A 12,439-nucleotide genomic window follows, 5' to 3' on the forward strand; every position below is an offset into this window, starting at 1 on the left:
GGCCATTAGGTTCCGCACCTCCCTGCAAACACCCCGGGTACTCCTGCTTTGGCAGGGTACCTACCGTAATCGGCTCTGCGGGCAGTTACCTTGGCCAACGCCAAGGGGGATGCCGGGAGCATTTGTGGTCCCCTAGTAGCTTCGGCGAAAAGGGACCTTTTGGTCCGGAGGCGAAGGGTAAGGTTTGTTGGGGGGCCTCTCTCCTATCGGAGAAGGGCTTGCGATAGACCGCATCCTTTGTGCACGTTTTTTTAGTGTAACACGTTTGCACTTTTTCTTGCACTTTGGGTGAATCGAAAGCACGTTCCTCGGCTTTAGATAAAAAAAAATCTGTTCTTATCAGTTTAATATCTGATACGTCCCCTATCTGGGGACCATATATTAAATGGATTTTTGAGAACGGGGGCCGATTTCGAAGCTTGCTTCCGTCGCCCTATGCATTGACCCGATATGGCAGTATCTTCGGGTACAGTGCACCACCCCCTTACAGGGTTAAAAAGAAAGATTCCTACTTTCATTGCTACCTGCTTGCTGGCTAGCCAGCTAGCCAGCCCTGTGGGCCTTGCTGCTGCTGCAGCCAAAAAACAAAAGGTGGTGCTGCTGCTGCTTCTGCTGCTTCTGCTTCTGCTTGTGTCTGGCCGCTGTTGGAGCGTCCAGGCACAGGACTTCTGCTGCTGCTGACTAAATGGCCTCCTTAATTGGATCATTTGAGTAGCCAGCACACCTGTGCAGGTAGGGCATGACATGATAGGCAGCTGCCTTGATAGCGGGTGGGTGCTGAATGTTCCTAATTGACAAAATAAGATTAATGCTTATGAAGAAATATAAAATCTCATCCCTTCCCCAATATCGCGCCACACCCCTACCCCTTAATTCCCTGGTTGAACTTGATGGACATATGTCTTTTTTCGACCGTACTAACTATGTAACTATGTAACATAACATGGGGGGGGGGGTCTCCTGGCTGTTCACACAGGTGTGTCATTGCTGTACATTGACCATGCATTGCTTCTGTGGTATTGCAAAGGCAAAGACAAATGCTTCCAGCCATCCATTGCACTAATGGATTGGTCATCAGCTGGCTGTCTATGTCCCGCATCAATATAGACCAAAGTACAGAGGGTTAGGCTATGCTATTGTGCACCTACCTGATGCATCAGAAGGTGCGAGGCCCTTGCTAAATTCTGTGCACAGACTTTGAGATCTATACTTTAGACTGTATCTAAACCTGCTCCAACATGGACTGACATTCTGGCCTACTTTCAGCCGATGCGACTTGTCTGTCGCTGAACAGTCGCTTTTTATGTATTCAGCACCTATGTATAATGTTGTAAAAATGCTCTAGAAGCTAAAGTCGCAGAAATGTCACACATATTTGGCCTGCAACTTTCTGTGCGACAAATTCAGACAGGAAAAATCAGTATAAATCCTTAGAAAATTATCCCCCAGTGTCTCCATCTGCTGGCGGTATTGAATAAGCATTGCTGCACTGATGGGGTATGCATTAGACGAAAAAAAAGAAGAAAAAGAAGAATAATACGCCCAGAAAAGAGGCGAAAAGGAGAAAAACGTAAAAAAACGTGAAAAAAAAGTAAGAGGAAGAGAAGGGAAAAAAAGGTGGAAATGGGTTTAAAAGTGATTTCGGCGGAGAAATATATATATATATATATATATATATATATATATATATATATATATATACGCGCACACACACACATATATATAAACGTATTCTCCGTTGAGATATTGCAGCCGCTGCTGTGTCCAGGCCCAGGAGCCTTAGCACTGTGCTGTGATGTCACTCAATACCACTGACATCACTAGGTGTAAACAACATCTCTCCTTTGCTGTGTATGTGACTATGGAGCTGTTTGGTGATGTCGTCTATTATGGCCTTCATAGAAGCAACAGGAGATTGTTGCATCCATCTAGAACCCTCAGAACTACAGTGCTATGATGTCACTCACTTCCACAGGCCTTGCAGAGTGTAAACAACAACAACCCAGCTTTGTTGTGTATGTAACCATAGGGATTTGTGATGTCACCTAGAACCTTCACAGCAGCGACAGCTTTATGAGGAGCATCAGCACTGCTCTGCCTGAGCAGAACCATCACCGCCATAGGTTGTCAAATAACCCGGATTTAACCCACACAGGTAAGTCCAATGGGGTGCAGGCATGTCCTCTATGCTTACAGCTTCCCGTGGGTGTTGGTTTGATACCGTTTGGGGACAGCCAAGGAGGCATCTGCAGGCAACAAAGGTAGGTGTGTGCTTGTGTGTGTGTTTCCTATGCAGATCCTAAGCCCAGTGTCACATGCAAGTAGGAGGAGTAAGAAGGGTTCCTGGCAAATCCGGGTTATGGATTGCATTTAAAAAGGCCCTGTGGGAGTGCAATGGGCCCCTGTCTTGCTGCTTAGCAATAATGGTATGGGTTTAGGTTCTGCTGTGTGTACTGGTGGTTGACTGCCCCCCAGCCCAGAGTGTGCATGGAAAATTGTCTGGCAGCCTCCCTGACAGCAAGCAGTGATAGTGCCCATGAAGGGCACCTTGTTGGGCCCGCCCCTTTCACGGTTATCGCTTCTCGGCCTTTTGGCTAAGATCAAGTGTAGTATCTGTTCTTATCAGTTTAATATCTGATACGTCCCCTATCTGGGGACCATATATTAAATGGATTTTTGAGAACGGGGGCCGATTTCGAAGCTTGCTTCCGTCGCCCTATGCATTGACCCGATATGGCAGTATCTTCGGGTACAGTGCACCACCCCCTTACAGGGTTAAAAAGAAAGATTCCTACTTTCATTGCTACCTGCTTGCTGGCTAGCCAGCTAGCCAGCCCTGTGGGCCTTGCTGCTGCTGCAGCCAAAAAACAAAAGGTGGTGCTGCTGCTGCTTCTGCTGCTTCTGCTGCTTCTGCTTCTGCTTGTGTCTGGCCGCTGTTGGAGCGTCCAGGCACAGGACTTCTGCTGCTGCTGACTAAATGGCCTCCTTAATTGGATCATTTGAGTAGCCAGCACACCTGTGCAGGTAGGGCATGACATGATAGGCAGCTGCCTTGATAGCGGGTGGGTGCTGAATGTTCCTAATTGACAAAATAAGATTAATGCTTATGAAGAAATATAAAATCTCATCCCTTCCCCAATATCGCGCCACACCCCTACCCCTTAATTCCCTGGTTGAACTTGATGGACATATGTCTTTTTTCGACCGTACTAACTATGTAACTATGTAACATAACATGGGGGGGGGGGGTCTCCTGGCTGTTCACACAGGTGTGTCATTGCTGTACATTGACCATGCATTGCTTCTGTGGTATTGCAAAGGCAAAGACAAATGCTTCCAGCCATCCATTGCACTAATGGATTGGTCATCAGCTGGCTGTCTATGTCCCGCATCAATATAGACCAAAGTACAGAGGGTTAGGCTATGCTATTGTGCACCTACCTGATGCATCAGAAGGTGCGAGGCCCTTGCTAAATTCTGTGCACAGACTTTGAGATCTATACTTTAGACTGTATCTAAACCTGCTCCAACATGGACTGACATTCTGGCCTACTTTCAGCCGATGCGACTTGTCTGTCGCTGAACAGTCGCTTTTTATGTATTCAGCACCTATGTATAATGTTGTAAAAATGCTCTAGAAGCTAAAGTCGCAGAAATGTCACACATATTTGGCCTGCAACTTTCTGTGCGACAAATTCAGACAGGAAAAATCAGTATAAATCCTTAGAAAATTATCCCCCAGTGTCTCCATCTGCTGGCGGTATTGAATAAGCATTGCTGCACTGATGGGGTATGCATTAGACGAAAAAAAAGAAGAAAAAGAAGAATAATACGCCCAGAAAAGAGGCGAAAAGGAGAAAAACGTAAAAAAACGTGAAAAAAAAGTAAGAGGAAGAGAAGGGAAAAAAAGGTGGAAATGGGTTTAAAAGTGATTTCGGCGGAGAAATATATATATATATATATATATATATATATATATATATATATATATATATATATACGCGCACACACACACATATATATAAACGTATTCTCCGTTGAGATATTGCAGCCGCTGCTGTGTCCAGGCCCAGGAGCCTTAGCACTGTGCTGTGATGTCACTCAATACCACTGACATCACTAGGTGTAAACAACATCTCTCCTTTGCTGTGTATGTGACTATGGAGCTGTTTGGTGATGTCGTCTATTATGGCCTTCATAGAAGCAACAGGAGATTGTTGCATCCATCTAGAACCCTCAGAACTACAGTGCTATGATGTCACTCACTTCCACAGGCCTTGCAGAGTGTAAACAACAACAACCCAGCTTTGTTGTGTATGTAACCATAGGGATTTGTGATGTCACCTAGAACCTTCACAGCAGCGACAGCTTTATGAGGAGCATCAGCACTGCTCTGCCTGAGCAGAACCATCACCGCCATAGGTTGTCAAATAACCCGGATTTAACCCACACAGGTAAGTCCAATGGGGTGCAGGCATGTCCTCTATGCTTACAGCTTCCCGTGGGTGTTGGTTTGATACCGTTTGGGGACAGCCAAGGAGGCATCTGCAGGCAACAAAGGTAGGTGTGTGCTTGTGTGTGTGTTTCCTATGCAGATCCTAAGCCCAGTGTCACATGCAAGTAGGAGGAGTAAGAAGGGTTCCTGGCAAATCCGGGTTATGGATTGCATTTAAAAAGGCCCCGTGGGAGTGCAATGGGCCCCTGTCTTGCTGCTTAGCAATAATGGTATGGGTTTAGGTTCTGCTGTGTGTACTGGTGGTTGACTGCCCCCCAGCCCAGAGTGTGCATGGAAAATTGTCTGGCAGCCTCCCTGACAGCAAGCAGTGATAGTGCCCATGAAGGGCACCTTGTTGGGCCCGCCCCTTTCACGGTTATCGCTTCTCGGCCTTTTGGCTAAGATCAAGTGTAGTATCTGTTCTTATCAGTTTAATATCTGATACGTCCCCTATCTGGGGACCATATATTAAATGGATTTTTGAGAACGGGGGCCGATTTCGAAGCTTGCTTCCGTCGCCCTATGCATTGACCCGATATGACAGTATCTTCGGGTACAGTGCACCACCCCCTTACAGGGTTAAAAAGAAAGATTCCTACTTTCATTGCTACCTGCTTGCTGGCTAGCCAGCTAGCCAGCCCTGTGGGCCTTGCTGCTGCTGCAGCCAAAAAACAAAAGGTGGTGCTGCTGCTGCTTCTGCTGCTTCTGCTTCTGCTTGTGTCTGGCCGCTGTTGGAGCGTCCAGGCACAGGACTTCTGCTGCTGCTGACTAAATGGCCTCCTTAATTGGATCATTTGAGTAGCCAGCACACCTGTGCAGGTAGGGCATGACATGATAGGCAGCTGCCTTGATAGCGGGTGGGTGCTGAATGTTCCTAATTGACAAAATAAGATTAATGCTTATGAAGAAATATAAAATCTCATCCCTTCCCCAATATCGCGCCACACCCCTACCCCTTAATTCCCTGGTTGAACTTGATGGACATATGTCTTTTTTCGACCGTACTAACTATGTAACTATGTAACATAACATGGGGGGGGGGGGTCTCCTGGCTGTTCACACAGGTGTGTCATTGCTGTACATTGACCATGCATTGCTTCTGTGGTATTGCAAAGGCAAAGACAAATGCTTCCAGCCATCCATTGCACTAATGGATTGGTCATCAGCTGGCTGTCTATGTCCCGCATCAATATAGACCAAAGTACAGAGGGTTAGGCTATGCTATTGTGCACCTACCTGATGCATCAGAAGGTGTGAGGCCCTTGCTAAATTCTGTGCACAGACTTTGAGATCTATACTTTAGACTGTATCTAAACCTGCTCCAACATGGACTGACATTCTGGCCTACTTTCAGCCGATGCGACTTGTCTGTCGCTGAACAGTCGCTTTTTATGTATTCAGCACCTATGTATAATGTTGTAAAAATGCTCTAGAAGCTAAAGTCGCAGAAATGTCACACATATTTGGCCTGCAACTTTCTGTGCGACAAATTCAGACAGGAAAAATCAGTATAAATCCTTAGAAAATTATCCCCCAGTGTCTCCATCTGCTGGCGGTATTGAATAAGCATTGCTGCACTGATGGGGTATGCATTAGACGAAAAAAAAGAAGAAAAAGAAGAATAATACGCCCAGAAAAGAGGCGAAAAGGAGAAAAACGTAAAAAAACGTGAAAAAAAAGTAAGAGGAAGAGAAGGGAAAAAAAGGTGGAAATGGGTTTAAAAGTGATTTCGGCGGAGAAATATATATATATATATATATATATATATATATATATATATATATATATATATATGCGCACACACACATAGATATAAACGTATTCTCCGTTGAGATATTGCAGCCGCTGCTGTGTCCAGGCCCAGGAGCCTTAGCACTGTGCTGTGATGTCACTCAATACCACTGACATCACTAGGTGTAAACAACATCTCTCCTTTGCTGTGTATGTGACTATGGAGCTGTTTGGTGATGTCGTCTATTACGGCCTTCATAGAAGCAACAGGAGATTGTTGCATCCATCTAGAACCCTTAGAACTACAGTGCTATGATGTCACTCACTTCCACAGGCCTTGCAGAGTGTAAACAACAACAACCCAGCTTTGTTGTGTATGTAACCATAGGGATTTGTGATGTCACCTAGAACCTTCACAGCAGCGACAGCTTTATGAGGAGCATCAGCACTGCTCTGCCTGAGCAGAACCATCACCGCCATAGGTTGTCAAATAACCCGGATTTAACCCACACAGGTAAGTCCAATGGGGTGCAGGCATGTCCTCTATGCTTACAGCTTCCCGTGGGTGTTGGTTTGATACCGTTTGGGGACAGCCAAGGAGGCATCTGCAGGCAACAAAGGTAGGTGTGTGCTTGTGTGTGTGTTTCCTATGCAGATCCTAAGCCCAGTGTCACATGCAAGTAGGAGGAGTAAGAAGGGTTCCTGGCAAATCCGGGTTATGGATTGCATTTAAAAAGGCCCCGTGGGAGTGCAATGGGCCCCTGTCTTGCTGCTTAGCAATAATGGTATGGGTTTAGGTTCTGCTGTGTGTACTGGTGGTTGACTGCCCCCCAGCCCAGAGTGTGCATGGAAAATTGTCTGGCAGCCTCCCTGACAGCAAGCAGTGATAGTGCCCATGAAGGGCACCTTGTTGGGCCCGCCCCTTTCACGGTTATCGCTTCTCGGCCTTTTGGCTAAGATCAAGTGTAGTATCTGTTCTTATCAGTTTAATATCTGATACGTCCCCTATCTGGGGACCATATATTAAATGGATTTTTGAGAACGGGGGCCGATTTCGAAGCTTGCTTCCGTCGCCCTATGCATTGACCCGATATGGCAGTATCTTCGGGTACAGTGCACCACCCCCTTACAGGGTTAAAAAGAAAGATTCCTACTTTCATTGCTACCTGCTTGCTGGCTAGCCAGCTAGCCAGCCCTGTGGGCCTTGCTGCTGCTGCAGCCAAAAAACAAAAGGTGGTGCTGCTGCTGCTTCTGCTGCTTCTGCTTCTGCTTGTGTCTGGCCGCTGTTGGAGCGTCCAGGCACAGGACTTCTGCTGCTGCTGACTAAATGGCCTCCTTAATTGGATCATTTGAGTAGCCAGCACACCTGTGCAGGTAGGGCATGACATGATAGGCAGCTGCCTTGATAGCGGGTGGGTGCTGAATGTTCCTAATTGACAAAATAAGATTAATGCTTATGAAGAAATATAAAATCTCATCCCTTCCCCAATATCGCGCCACACCCCTACCCCTTAATTCCCTGGTTGAACTTGATGGACATATGTCTTTTTTCGACCGTACTAACTATGTAACTATGTAACATAACATGGGGGGGGGGGGGGTCTCCTGGCTGTTCACACAGGTGTGTCATTGCTGTACATTGACCATGCATTGCTTCTGTGGTATTGCAAAGGCAAAGACAAATGCTTCCAGCCATCCATTGCACTAATGGATTGGTCATCAGCTGGCTGTCTATGTCCCGCATCAATATAGACCAAAGTACAGAGGGTTAGGCTATGCTATTGTGCACCTACCTGATGCATCAGAAGGTGCGAGGCCCTTGCTAAATTCTGTGCACAGACTTTGAGATCTATACTTTAGACTGTATCTAAACCTGCTCCAACATGGACTGACATTCTGGCCTACTTTCAGCCGATGCGACTTGTCTGTCGCTGAACAGTCGCTTTTTATGTATTCAGCACCTATGTATAATGTTGTAAAAATGCTCTAGAAGCTAAAGTCGCAGAAATGTCACACATATTTGGCCTGCAACTTTCTGTGCGACAAATTCAGACAGGAAAAATCAGTATAAATCCTTAGAAAATTATCCCCCAGTGTCTCCATCTGCTGGCGGTATTGAATAAGCATTGCTGCACTGATGGGGTATGCATTAGACGAAAAAAAAGAAGAAAAAGAAGAATAATACGCCCAGAAAAGAGGCGAAAAGGAGAAAAACGTAAAAAAACGTGAAAAAAAAGTAAGAGGAAGAGAAGGGAAAAAAAGGTGGAAATGGGTTTAAAAGTGATTTCGGCGGAGAAATATATATATATATATATATATATATATATATATATATATATACGCGCACACACACACATATATATAAACGTATTCTCCGTTGAGATATTGCAGCCGCTGCTGTGTCCAGGCCCAGGAGCCTTAGCACTGTGCTGTGATGTCACTCAATACCACTGACATCACTAGGTGTAAACAACATCTCTCCTTTGCTGTGTATGTGACTATGGAGCTGTTTGGTGATGTCGTCTATTATGGCCTTCATAGAAGCAACAGGAGATTGTTGCATCCATCTAGAACCCTCAGAACTACAGTGCTATGATGTCACTCACTTCCACAGGCCTTGCAGAGTGTAAACAACAACAACCCAGCTTTGTTGTGTATGTAACCATAGGGATTTGTGATGTCACCTAGAACCTTCACAGCAGCGACAGCTTTATGAGGAGCATCAGCACTGCTCTGCCTGAGCAGAACCATCACCGCCATAGGTTGTCAAATAACCCGGATTTAACCCACACAGGTAAGTCCAATGGGGTGCAGGCATGTCCTCTATGCTTACAGCTTCCCGTGGGTGTTGGTTTGATACCGTTTGGGGACAGCCAAGGAGGCATCTGCAGGCAACAAAGGTAGGTGTGTGCTTGTGTGTGTGTTTCCTATGCAGATCCTAAGCCCAGTGTCACATGCAAGTAGGAGGAGTAAGAAGGGTTCCTGGCAAATCCGGGTTATGGATTGCATTTAAAAAGGCCCCGTGGGAGTGCAATGGGCCCCTGTCTTGCTGCTTAGCAATAATGGTATGGGTTTAGGTTCTGCTGTGTGTACTGGTGGTTGACTGCCCCCCAGCCCAGAGTGTGCATGGAAAATTGTCTGGCAGCCTCCCTGACAGCAAGCAGTGATAGTGCCCATGAAGGGCACCTTGTTGGGCCCGCCCCTTTCACGGTTATCGCTTCTCGGCCTTTTGGCTAAGATCAAGTGTAGTATCTGTTCTTATCAGTTTAATATCTGATACGTCCCCTATCTGGGGACCATATATTAAATGGATTTTTGAGAACGGGGGCCGATTTCGAAGCTTGCTTCCGTCGCCCTATGCATTGACCCGATATGGCAGTATCTTCGGGTACAGTGCACCACCCCCTTACAGGGTTAAAAAGAAAGATTCCTACTTTCATTGCTACCTGCTTGCTGGCTAGCCAGCTAGCCAGCCCTGTGGGCCTTGCTGCTGCTGCAGCCAAAAAACAAAAGGTGGTGCTGCTGCTGCTTCTGCTGCTTCTGCTTCTGCTTGTGTCTGGCCGCTGTTGGAGCGTCCAGGCACAGGACTTCTGCTGCTGCTGACTAAATGGCCTCCTTAATTGGATCATTTGAGTAGCCAGCACATCTGTGCAGGTAGGGCATGACATGATAGGCAGCTGCCTTGATAGCGGGTGGGTGCTGAATGTTCCTAATTGACAAAATAAGATTAATGCTTATGAAGAAATATAAAATCTCATCCCTTCCCCAATATCGCGCCACACCCCTACCCCTTAATTCCCTGGTTGAACTTGATGGACATATGTCTTTTTTCGACCGTACTAACTATGTAACTATGTAACATAACATGGGGGGGGGGGGGGGGGGTCTCCTGGCTGTTCACACAGGTGTGTCATTGCTGTACATTGACCATGCATTGCTTCTGTGGTATTGCAAAGGCAAAGACAAATGCTTCCAGTCATCCATTGCACTAATGGATTGGTCATCAGCTGGCTGTCTATGTCCCGCATCAATATAGACCAAAGTACAGAGGGTTAGGCTATGCTATTGTGCACCTACCTGATGCATCAGAAGGTGCGAGGCCCTTGCTAAATTCTGTGCACAGACTTTGAGATCTATACTTTAGACTGTATCTAAACCTGCTCCAACATGGACTGACATTCTGGCCTACTTTCAGCCGATGCGACTTGTCTGTCGCTGAACAGTCGCTTTTTATGTATTCAGCACCTATGTATAATGTTGTAAAAATGCTCTAGAAGCTAAAGTCGCAGAAATGTCACACATATTTGGCCTGCAACTTTCTGTGCGACAAATTCAGACAGGAAAAATCAGTATAAATCCTTAGAAAATTATCCCCCAGTGTCTCCATCTGCTGGCGGTATTGAATAAGCATTGCTGCACTGATGGGGTATGCATTAGACGAAAAAAAAGAAGAAAAAGAAGAATAATACGCCCAGAAAAGAGGCGAAAAGGAGAAAAACGTAAAAAAACGTGAAAAAAAAGTAAGAGGAAGAGAAGGGAAAAAAAGGTGGAAATGGGTTTAAAAGTGATTTCGGCGGAGAAATATATATATATATATATATATATATATATATATATACGCGCACACACACACATATATATAAACGTATTCTCCGTTGAGATATTGCAGCCGCTGCTGTGTCCAGGCCCAGGAGCCTTAGCACTGTGCTGTGATGTCACTCAATACCACTGACATCACTAGGTGTAAACAACATCTCTCCTTTGCTGTGTATGTGACTATGGAGCTGTTTGGTGATGTCGTCTATTATGGCCTTCATAGAAGCAACAGGAGATTGTTGCATCCATCTAGAACCCTCAGAACTACAGTGCTATGATGTCACTCACTTCCACAGGCCTTGCAGAGTGTAAACAACAACAACCCAGCTTTGTTGTGTATGTAACCATAGGGATTTGTGATGTCACCTAGAACCTTCACAGCAGCGACAGCTTTATGAGGAGCATCAGCACTGCTCTGCCTGAGCAGAACCATCACCGCCATAGGTTGTCAAATAACCCGGATTTAACCCACACAGGTAAGTCCAATGGGGTGCAGGCATGTCCTCTATGCTTACAGCTTCCCGTGGGTGTTGGTTTGATACCGTTTGGGGACAGCCAAGGAGGCATCTGCAGGCAACAAAGGTAGGTGTGTGCTTGTGTGTGTGTTTCCTATGCAGATCCTAAGCCCAGTGTCACATGCAAGTAGGAGGAGTAAGAAGGGTTCCTGGCAAATCCGGGTTATGGATTGCATTTAAAAAGGCCCCGTGGGAGTGCAATGGGCCCCTGTCTTGCTGCTTAGCAATAATGGTATGGGTTTAGGTTCTGCTGTGTGTACTGGTGGTTGACTGCCCCCCAGCCCAGAGTGTGCATGGAAAATTGTCTGGCAGCCTCCCTGACAGCAAGCAGTGATAGTGCCCATGAAGGGCACCTTGTTGGGCCCGCCCCTTTCACGGTTATCGCTTCTCGGCCTTTTGGCTAAGATCAAGTGTAGTATCTGTTCTTATCAGTTTAATATCTGATACGTCCCCTATCTGGGGACCATATATTAAATGGATTTTTGAGAACGGGGGCCGATTTCGAAGCTTGCTTCCGTCGCCCTATGCATTGACCCGATATGGCAGTATCTTCGGGTACAGTGCACCACCCCCTTACAGGGTTAAAAAGAAAGATTCCTACTTTCATTGCTACCTGCTTGCTGGCTAGCCAGCTAGCCAGCCCTGTGGGCCTTGCTGCTGCTGCAGCCAAAAAACAAAAGGTGGTGCTGCTGCTGCTTCTGCTGCTTCTGCTTCTGCTTGTGTCTGGCCGCTGTTGGAGCGTCCAGGCACAGGACTTCTGCTGCTGCTGACTAAATGGCCTCCTTAATTGGATCATTTGAGTAGCCAGCACATCTGTGCAGGTAGGGCATGACATGATAGGCAGCTGCCTTGATAGCGGGTGGGTGCTGAATGTTCCTAATTGACAAAATAAGATTAATGCTTATGAAGAAATATAAAATCTCATCCCTTCCCCAATATCGCGCCACACCCCTACCCCTTAATTCCCTGGTTGAACTTGATGGACATATGTCTTTTTTCGACCGTACTAACTATGTAACTATGTAACATAACATGGGGGGGGGGGGGGGGTCTCCTGGCTGTTCACACAGGTGTGTCATTGCTGTACATTGACCATGCATTG

The 12,439-nt window shown here is 46.2% G+C and overlaps 6 non-coding genes across 6 annotated transcripts; all 6 read left to right on the forward strand.

Moving 5' to 3' along the window:
• Positions 1–300: 300 nt before the first annotated feature.
• On the forward strand, positions 301–482 carry LOC130309586 (U2 spliceosomal RNA). The gene has a single exon (XR_008858245.1). It is a non-coding gene; the product is annotated as a U2 spliceosomal RNA (small nuclear RNA).
• A 2,092-nt stretch (positions 483–2,574) lies between these two features.
• On the forward strand, positions 2,575–2,765 carry LOC130309495 (U2 spliceosomal RNA). Its single transcript, XR_008858160.1, has one exon. It is a non-coding gene; the product is annotated as a U2 spliceosomal RNA (small nuclear RNA).
• A 2,108-nt stretch (positions 2,766–4,873) lies between these two features.
• LOC130309568 (U2 spliceosomal RNA) lies at positions 4,874–5,064 on the forward strand. Its single transcript, XR_008858230.1, has one exon. It is a non-coding gene; the product is annotated as a U2 spliceosomal RNA (small nuclear RNA).
• A 2,095-nt stretch (positions 5,065–7,159) lies between these two features.
• LOC130309496 (U2 spliceosomal RNA) lies at positions 7,160–7,350 on the forward strand. Its single transcript, XR_008858161.1, has one exon. It is a non-coding gene; the product is annotated as a U2 spliceosomal RNA (small nuclear RNA).
• A 2,089-nt stretch (positions 7,351–9,439) lies between these two features.
• On the forward strand, positions 9,440–9,630 carry LOC130309497 (U2 spliceosomal RNA). Its single transcript, XR_008858162.1, has one exon. It is a non-coding gene; the product is annotated as a U2 spliceosomal RNA (small nuclear RNA).
• A 2,087-nt stretch (positions 9,631–11,717) lies between these two features.
• Positions 11,718–11,908, forward strand: LOC130309499 (U2 spliceosomal RNA). The gene has a single exon (XR_008858165.1). It is a non-coding gene; the product is annotated as a U2 spliceosomal RNA (small nuclear RNA).
• The last annotated feature ends 531 nt before the right edge of the window (positions 11,909–12,439 follow it).

This window comes from Hyla sarda, unplaced genomic scaffold (genome assembly GCF_029499605.1).
Source record: "Hyla sarda isolate aHylSar1 unplaced genomic scaffold, aHylSar1.hap1 scaffold_153, whole genome shotgun sequence".
NCBI lineage: Eukaryota > Metazoa > Chordata > Amphibia > Anura > Hylidae > Hyla > Hyla sarda.